The following is a 9,152-nucleotide window of genomic DNA, read 5'->3' as shown; positions in this document are numbered from 1 at the left end:
CTCAATGAGAAAATGGTAACATCTCTCATTTTTTCCAAGAGGTAAATAAAATGAAGTACTCAGAGAATCTCATCGTGGAGACTCCCTAGCCTTTGACCTTGCTTCTGTATATTGGAGGCTTGAAGAACTTACATCTAAGCTTCCAGCATCAAATGAGGGTTCGAAATGTGACAGAACTATGTAGACTAGAAAATGGAAAGAAGGTAAGCCACAGGACTGCAACTGCTATGGTGAACTGCTTGCTGTCAAACAGGTGCAGGGAGTCTTTGACATTTCCAGCAGTGAAGTTAGCAGACAATTCCATAAATAGTTGTGAAGGTTGGGCATTAAAGGTTTGGGTATGGAAACTGAATATTGACTCCTTGCTTCTTGGGTGGAACTCAAGCCTGTACACTGGTTAAGCTGCTAAGTCCTGCAAGCAAGCTCCTCTTTCCTCCTTTTCATTGTTAGAGTAAAATCAGTGACTCTCTGGCAGATTCTTCTATTTGGCTTCCATTTTACCTACCTTCCCCGCTAACCACTGTCTTATATTGGGTGTGTTTATGTGCACATTTTGACAGTTAGTGTTTGTATCCACGACACCAGACCAGTGTATACAAATGCTTTATATTTTTATACTTTTGTAAACTATTTTATATTGTCTAAATCAGATGTATTTTTACAACTTACTCTTTTACTCTTTTAGTCAATATTATTCTGCTTATTTTTCTATTTTTACACATAAAAGACCACTTCATTTGTATTTAACATGTGTATGCTTTTCCAGTGACTAATATTTGTATTTCAACCACAGTGACTGATATTTTAATAGCATCTCAAAACCAGTACCATAATAATACATAACTTCCTCTTACACTTCACAATAGCTCTGATAATTGATTTTCTAATTTTTATCATGACACTTGTACTCCCAAGTCTTCCAAGTTCAATATATTTCTTTTATTTTGATGTATTATTTCAACACTGGTCAAATATTGTTAATGTTTTATGGTTTAGAGTTACAGGTGGATCTTCAATTAGAAATCCAATCCACCAATTTAGCATTTTACACCTAAATGCTGAACAGAAATGCTAAGGAGAAAGCTCATAGATCACCCCCATCATTTGCTTAGATGCTGTCTTCTCAGGAGTAATAGCATCAGCCATTGCTCTCTTCACAGACACCTAAAGAGCTTTCTTGGCATCTCTAATACCATACTTTCTTTGGGCCTTTCTAAATATCAAAATTCATGATCTTGTGTATTGTTCTTGCACAGGTGCTATGCTAATCTTCTCTGTATTGTCCCAATTTTCATACACCTCCTGCAGAAGCAAGACAACCATTGGTCCATGCTTTTTATCGTCAAGTCCTTGTCACCTATTAAGACCACTGAATGTCAGTCAGTTGCTGCTACAGACATTTATGAAGTATCACTCCCAATTTGCTGATGGTCTCCAACACCCATTCTCCTTCCAGAGTATTTTTACAGTGCATAATTAATATTCACCTATGTTCTGGTTTATTTGTTGACTCTTCTCTTTACTTCACTATAAGCTCCATGAAGTCAGCTTCCAAGTCTTTGTATCACTTTAGCACATAATATAAGCTCAGTAGATATTGACCAGTTGGTTGTTGGATACACTGTAGAGTTCATTGAATATAAAATTCACCCTGTCACATGACAAGATTTTATCCTTCAAAACATAAATAGTACGGGGAGAAATAGGATATTTAGAAGCAAGAAAAATATAAAAATAAGAAAGACTTGTAGAACTTAGCATATTATCTAGCTTATTTCTGGATGCTTAAAATTAGAAATATTAAGATGTTGGGACAAATGACTCAAACAAAATGTGACCATTTAATTATAAATTGTAATTTATATTTTAATATGAATAAATTTCACATTTCCTATTAATAGCATTATTTTTTAATTATAAGAAACTTCAAGTATGTAGAAAACTACAAAAATAATCCAAACATTTATGTGAAATCACTAAAATTCAACAGATGTTAACATTTTGCCATATGTGCATCAAACCATTTTTAAAATAGAAAATGAAATATTGCAAATTCAGTTAAGGTCCCCAGTCCCTCATATCTCCTTTCCTCCTGACTAGAAACTCACATATCAAAATGTTTGTACTTCTAATGTATATCCTGTTTCTAGAAACAGTTTGTATATAGGCTGTTTGTATGTCCTGAGGCTCTTTATTATGAAAATCACACAATTAAAAAACAAAATCAAAGGCAAAAAAAGGAAAGCCACGGTGATAGCTTAGTCAGGAAAGTGCTTGCCTTATAAATATGAGGACCTGAGTTCAATCCCCAGACCCAGTGCAAAAATTTCGAGCATGTGACATGGATCTGTAATCTCAGAAAGGGGGCAGTGGAGACAGGAAGATCTCTGGGGCTTGCTGGTCAACCTGTAGAGCTTAACTGGAAAGCTCTAGGACAATGGGATAACCTACCTCAAGAAGTGGATGTAGTTCCAGAAGATGACACTTGAAGTTACCCCAGCATCCACACACACATGCCCATGCACATGCACTCACACAAACATGTACATACACAAGTACACATAAAATGCAAAAATGAGGCATATTTTATGTATAGTATGGACAGATTAGTGTATTTGTAATTCCTGATATGTGGAATCATTCATTTTACTACACTACAAAAAGCTTATTTGTTACAGTGTTGTTGGATTTATAGTCAACCTATCCAGATGCAGGGAAAGAATGAGTTCTGTCTGAGGTCACTAGCTTAACTGGAGACCAGCAACAGCTACTAAAGCAGGTAGAGACTGACCTGCTTGAAAGAGGGAGCTCATGTCTATCTTCTCAATAGTTTACTTCTGTTTTTGCTTAATAAAATTAGTAAATGTATACATTGCACTAACCAAACATATGCATCATTGGAAAGTATTTTCTCTCTAGCTTTTCTTCATCATCTTAAAGCTAAGGTATTTATGGTTAATCTCAAATTACACACTACTTAGAATAAAACATCTTGTTCAGAATTTTTTTTAAAAAAAAAACCTGTGAAAATAAAACTTCCCCAAATTGAAGGTTCATTAACATATAAAATCTACCTTCATTTGTGTTATATTTTACATGAATGGTTTCACTCTGTGCACCTTTTAAAATTTAACTAGCTCATTGACTTTATTGTAGAAATCCTTCATGCTGACATGTAGCTATAGTCTACTTACCTTTACTGCTGTCAAATACTGCATTGTGCTAATCAACCACATTTTATTTTTCTAGAGTGTTTAAAGTGGGTTTTTAAAAAGTTGTTTCTGCTCTTCTGAGCAAAGTTGAAGAAAACATTCTCCTTCCTCTCTCTCTCTAAATAGGTGTAGTACAGTCACCAAGGTAACCAATTAGAGTGAAATTCTAGGTTGCAGGATGTGCCTGTCATATGTGAACTGCAAAGCAACTGAAAATCTTGTACTCTGCCCTTCATTATCTTATTGCTTCTATCTGAAGATTGGTGCAGACTACACTCACTTTACTTTAGATTTTCCACTGCTATCTCAAGTGCCTTTCTAAACATTGCATATGAAGATTCCCAGTGCACACACTTACTTCTATTTCCATCATATCTACAGTTTCTCTTTCCCAGATTATTTTCTTGAGATTTTGTGGATACTGCAGTTATTAATGTATATTTGGCATTGGCAGTCCACATATATGACAGTAGTAATGCCATAATACAACTGGAAGATTTCTATCTCCAAGTAACATCACCATGTTGTAGCACAATAGGTTAGCCATGTGTTTGTGGAGTTGTTGATATAGTCAAACCTGGTACATTGCCAATCTTGTAAAAAACATAACATATATGAATATGCTTATTGATATATGATATAAAATAATAATAATACTGGCATATATATTTCTCTACCATGTGTCTTATAAACTGTACTGCTTCTATTTATTAACAACTGTTTACTGTTATACCTTTAGAAAGAGGGCAACCTCATGCATCTTAGTGTTTCCCATTTCCCTTCATTTTCTCTTGTGCATTCAATCTCAAGTCTGTGCAAATATGAACAATCAAGTCAAGTCACACAGTAGAATCCTCTAGTGGTGAATTTCTCTTGACATGCAAACCCCATATCATTATGTGAAACATGCCTATAGTTTGAAAATAACTAAATACTAGTTATCCATTTGATGTCAACTTAATCTTTTATTAGACACTGTGAATATGCCAGCATTATACACAGCACAGACATGGTGAGCAAGCCCAGGATGCCATGAGTCTTGACTTGTTTACAACCTGGTAGGAGATGCTTACATTCCCATGACTATTTTCAAGCAAATGAAGTTTAATTACTTTAATCATAACAAGCCATGAAACTCATGTTAGAAATGCTTCTGGAAATGGAATGTGGCTTTCACTTTAGTAACTCCCCATGGAAACCATGTGAGAACATACTGTACTCTAAATGTCAGAGACAAGAAATGAAAAAGACCCAGAAATAGAAAGGGATGGAGAAAAGGGGAGAGCGATGTGGGAGAAGAGAGTAAATCAGATGCAGAAAGAAGCAGAGTAGACAAGCCATTTCAACACACATCAATAATTGGAAACCTCAGATAAGAACTAGACATAACAGAGTTATTTTATATTTTAAACATTTGCAAAATTTTTTACTTCCATCTTTTCTCTGAAGTGTGTGTGTGTGTGTGTGTGTGTGTGTGTGTGTGTGTGTGTGTGTGTGTGTGACAAAAATATAGCCAGCTCTAGCTTTTAGTTGTTGTGCTTGCTGGAATGTTTTACAAGATCAGTATCTCCATTCCTTTGCTGTTGACAACCAACACAACCATTGTCCTGACTTTTGTGCATTTATAGGCAACAATCCCTAGGATAGAAGGGTGATTCAACCACCCTCTTCCTTTCACAAGCTCCAGCAACTCATGTTTCTGTTCTCTCCTGCTGTGATAGGCCATGATTTTCACAGTATCCCTGCTTACAGCAAATATGCCCACATAATTCCACTGAGATTCCTCAAATATTTTATTGTTTACATTTTCTATTGATGATAACTAAATGACATCAAATAATAGGCCATTAAGAAATCACAACTTATAATTCTGTAATTATTGAACTCTCGGTGGAATGGTTTAATGTAAGATGCTTGCACTTAATACCCACCTTAATCCTAATGATTTTATGTCATAAATATTTGTGTTAGCCCAGTTTACTAAGGAGAAAGTTAAGCAACAAGATTACTGAGTGTGGCAGAAACACTGACCGTGTGTATGGATATGTGTGGGTTCATGTATGTGCCTATGTGGGTTCAAGTGTACAGTCACACACATGTGTGCAGGCCCACATAAATGTGTGTGGTTAGAGGACAACTTCAGGTGTTCCTCAGGATTTATATTCATTTTGTTCTTTTGGTTTTTTGAGATGCTGTCTCTCACTGTCCTGGAATTTGTCAAATAGACTTTCTGGTTGGCCAACAAGTCCCAATGATCTGCCTGCCTCTGCTTCCCTGCAGAGGCCTTATGAATTTATGCATGTCACCATGCCATTGTAATTAACATGGGTTCTGAGAATCAAACTCAGGTCTCCTTGCTTGCAAGTCAAACATTTTACCAACTAAGCTATTTCTATATCCCCTTTACTTTTTGTTATTCTAAGTTCAATACTGCTTGGGTTAAATTGTCATTTCAGAATTGACTAGATGTACATCCTGATAAAGGAATCCTTAATTTTTTTATTATTTTTGTTTTGGAAATAGAGTTTCTTCAAAGCCCCACACCTCATTCACAATATCTGATACTTCTGTGTTAAAGCTTCTTCCATTCATTTCATGGTGACTGTTGACTTCACTGGTTCTGAGTTACGCCAAGCACCATAGGCTGCTCTTGATACTGTGAGTTTCTGAACAAGAAAGAAGCACCACTGTCCTCCATGAAATTACACTCTAATGAAGGGAAAAACTCAATAGGTGAATAATGACTCATTTAGTCATATTTTGCCAGTGTTATAAAGGAAATTGATGACTGTGATAAGTAATCATATGGGTGAATTTAAAGATTTATTTTTTTATATTTATGTGTGTGTATGTTTGCCTACATGCATGTTTGTGCACCATGTATGTGTGCAGGCACCCAAGAAGGCTAGAAGATTGCATTTGATCCCCTGGAACTGGATTTATAGGTGGTTTTGAGCCATCATATTCATACCAGGAACTGAACCCAGGTTCTCTGCAAGAGCAGTAAGCATCCTTAACTCCTGAGCTATTTCTCCATTCCCAGGAGTGATTTTAAGTGAGATAACTCTTTCTTCTGAAAATGGGACTTTTTTTTTTTATCAAGGTCTGAATGAGTGATGAGAAAGAAAAAAAGCGCACCATTTCTTGGAGGACTCATGTTTCCCTTAGAGGGAAGAATCGATTTAAAGTCTTGAGACTGAGACAAAAGGCAGAAGAGTGAAAAGCAACTTAAGGAGGCTAGAAGAGCCAGATCTAGTAGGCACTTGCCAGGCACTGAGAAAAGTAAGCGCTTTTTCTGGGAAGGCAACGAGATGCCACTGGTGAGTTTTAAGCACGGGAACAATGAAATCTGACTAGCATTTGAAAAAACACACTACAGATGCTGTTAGACCAAGTGAAATTTTAGGTGCCAAAGAGTGGGTGATTTGAGTTCTCCAAGGCTCATATGAGCTTTATTTTTATCCCAGAATAAGGCTCCTGCATCTAGAGTTCTGTTTCTTGTGGGATATGTAGTTTATAAAGCTTATAACTGCTTCTCTTTCCTGAAATCTGAAATCAGAGCACATTTTTTTTTTCTTGGTATTTGTTTGTTTGTTTTCACAAATAAAAAGCAATGAGGTTTAGCATCCCTATAAGATTAATGGTCAGTTGGGTGATACAGTGTTTTTTTTTTTTGGGGGGGGGCGGTTCTTAAAGACACACATAATCCCTGTTATTTGATTGTTTGTTTTATCAGAGACAAATCCATTGTGTCTCTGAGACAGAGAGGGAGTGTCTTGCTTCTTTCCAATTGTGAGACATGGATCTGCCCTGCCTGGCTGTCCTTTAGATGTATACTTCCTCGTGTGGAGACACTGGTCTAGAACAGAACTTGTCAAATAAGACACTGTTAAAAGCTGGCTAACACTTCATTGTGAGCGACTGTCCTGCATCTTGCAATTTTTTTTTTTTAACCAGCACCCCTGTATTCTACCTATAGAAGTCAGTTATCTCTTTCAGGTGATCAAAAATGTCTACAGACACGGGAAAAAACACATTTTGCCCCCATGCTGAGAGGCAGGGTGCAAAATCTTTGACATTTGAGAACGCAGAGTCTAGAAAGACATCTTAGTTCTCTCTTTGCACTTGAACTTTAAATGCATCAGGAACCATATCAAAAGTCAGAGACTGTTGCACTTTGGTATTTTGTGTTATTTACGGAGACATTCTCTGCAGAGAAATGCTGAGCTTCCCTCAAGCCCTTTTCTTCTTCATCACCATGACACCCAATTATGGCCCTAAAATGCTTCTTACCACCGAGCAGCTTAGTAAAATAGCCAGAGTGACTCTTTGAACATCAGTGCTCAAGTAATCAAGAGTTGCTTACCCCACAGGTACATAATTGTCTTCTGTATTTTTGAGGACCTATGGTTCATTAAGAGAAGATATCTGTGCATTTGACTACAAAGGAAATTGAGACAAATCCAGTTAAAGAAACCTAACACATCTTAGCTGCCACATTTCCTTCAAATTGGAATTTCTATTTCTTCTCCAATAATGTATAAGAAGATGAGTGAAACTAACTCAAAATTCAAAATTCTGTTCTCCATCCTCAGATCGAATGCCTGCGTTGCTGGATGAGACTTCAGGAAGCTTGAGCTGGTCATTGCTGACATAGTCCCGAATACTCGTGTCTGCTGTCTTGGGGTCTTTCCTTATGCTTTCCCTTTGAAGGCATTTTGAGACATTCTTTGGCTGAGCAAGCTATTTGGAATCTTTGAAATTCAAAACACCTACTAGATTCTGGGAACTTTACTTTGACCTAAAACCATAAGCTCATGTACACTTTGATCTACCACAAAGCCTAAAGCATTTTATTTTTAAGCTATAGATTTTATGTCAAAAGTGATAATATATTCGAACGGTGACAGAATTACTGGAAGTATTTATATTTAAGATATTTAAGATACAATTTGTATAGAGAGCAACAATACCAAAACTTGCTTAAGAATCAAATACTATATATATATATATATATATATATATATATATATATATATATATATATATATATATAAAACAGTTGTGTAGGCTGGTCTACTTGTGGGGTTCCTAACAGTGGGAGCAGGGTCTGTCTCTAATGTTTTGGCTGGCTCTTGGGAACATATTCCTCCTACTGGATGGCCTTGCCCACCCTTAATACAAGGGGAAGTGCTTAGCCATACTGCAACTTGATATGCAATGCTTTGTTGATACCCATTGTGGGGGGGCTGATGCCCTTTTGAACATAAACAGAGGAAGAGTGAATGGGGGACAGAGAGGAAGTAGGGAATGGGAGAGTAGGAGAGAGCATAAGCTGCAGTCATTGGGATGTAAAATAAAATAATTAATCAAATAATAGTAAAAATAAAAGAATCAAATACTTGGAAGACAGAAAGATGTATGTCATTGGCTCTTCAAATGATGACATAACTATCTATCTATAGCTACACCTATGTACATGATCATGTGTTCTAGGCTTACTTTTAATTAACTATGTATCTGAGGATATCCTTGAACTTCTGATCTTCCTGCATCTACCTTCTCAGTACTGGGATTACAGGTATCTGCCATGCCACCTGGTTTATGGGATCCTAGGGATGAAACTCAGGACCTTGTGCACACTAGGCAAAGACTCTGTATTTCCAACCTCTTACACCTTTGATGCACTAGAAAATAAAATAGAAATATTGTTTATAGGTCTTTGTGTGTGTTCAAGTGCCTGCATGTATCTGTGGAGGACAGCAGTTGATAGCAGATGTTTTCTTTAAATTATTTTTCACTTTAGTGAAAGTGATTTTCACTTTGAGACAGACTTCTCACCACACCTGGATCTCACCAACTTCGCTAAAATTGTTAGCCTGCCAACAAGCCTGGGAGGCTTCTGATCTTTGCTTCTCCAGTATTGGGGTTATAAGGAAG

General features: G+C 36.6%; 1 non-coding gene across 1 annotated transcript; it reads right to left on the bottom strand.

Moving 5' to 3' along the window:
* Window positions 1-1,211: 1,211 nt before the first annotated feature.
* On the bottom strand, window positions 1,212-1,316 carry LOC128109234 (U6 spliceosomal RNA). Its single transcript, XR_008217768.1, has one exon. It is a non-coding gene; the product is annotated as a U6 spliceosomal RNA (small nuclear RNA).
* Between the last annotated feature and the right edge of the window lie 7,836 nt (window positions 1,317-9,152).

Source organism: Peromyscus californicus, unplaced genomic scaffold, assembly GCF_007827085.1.
Source record: "Peromyscus californicus insignis strain IS unplaced genomic scaffold, ASM782708v3 Scaffold_13__1_contigs__length_99412109, whole genome shotgun sequence".
Classification (NCBI taxonomy): Eukaryota; Metazoa; Chordata; class Mammalia; order Rodentia; family Cricetidae; genus Peromyscus; species Peromyscus californicus.
Note: the sequence above shows the minus strand (reverse complement) of the source record. Positions and strands in the feature narration are given on the sequence as shown.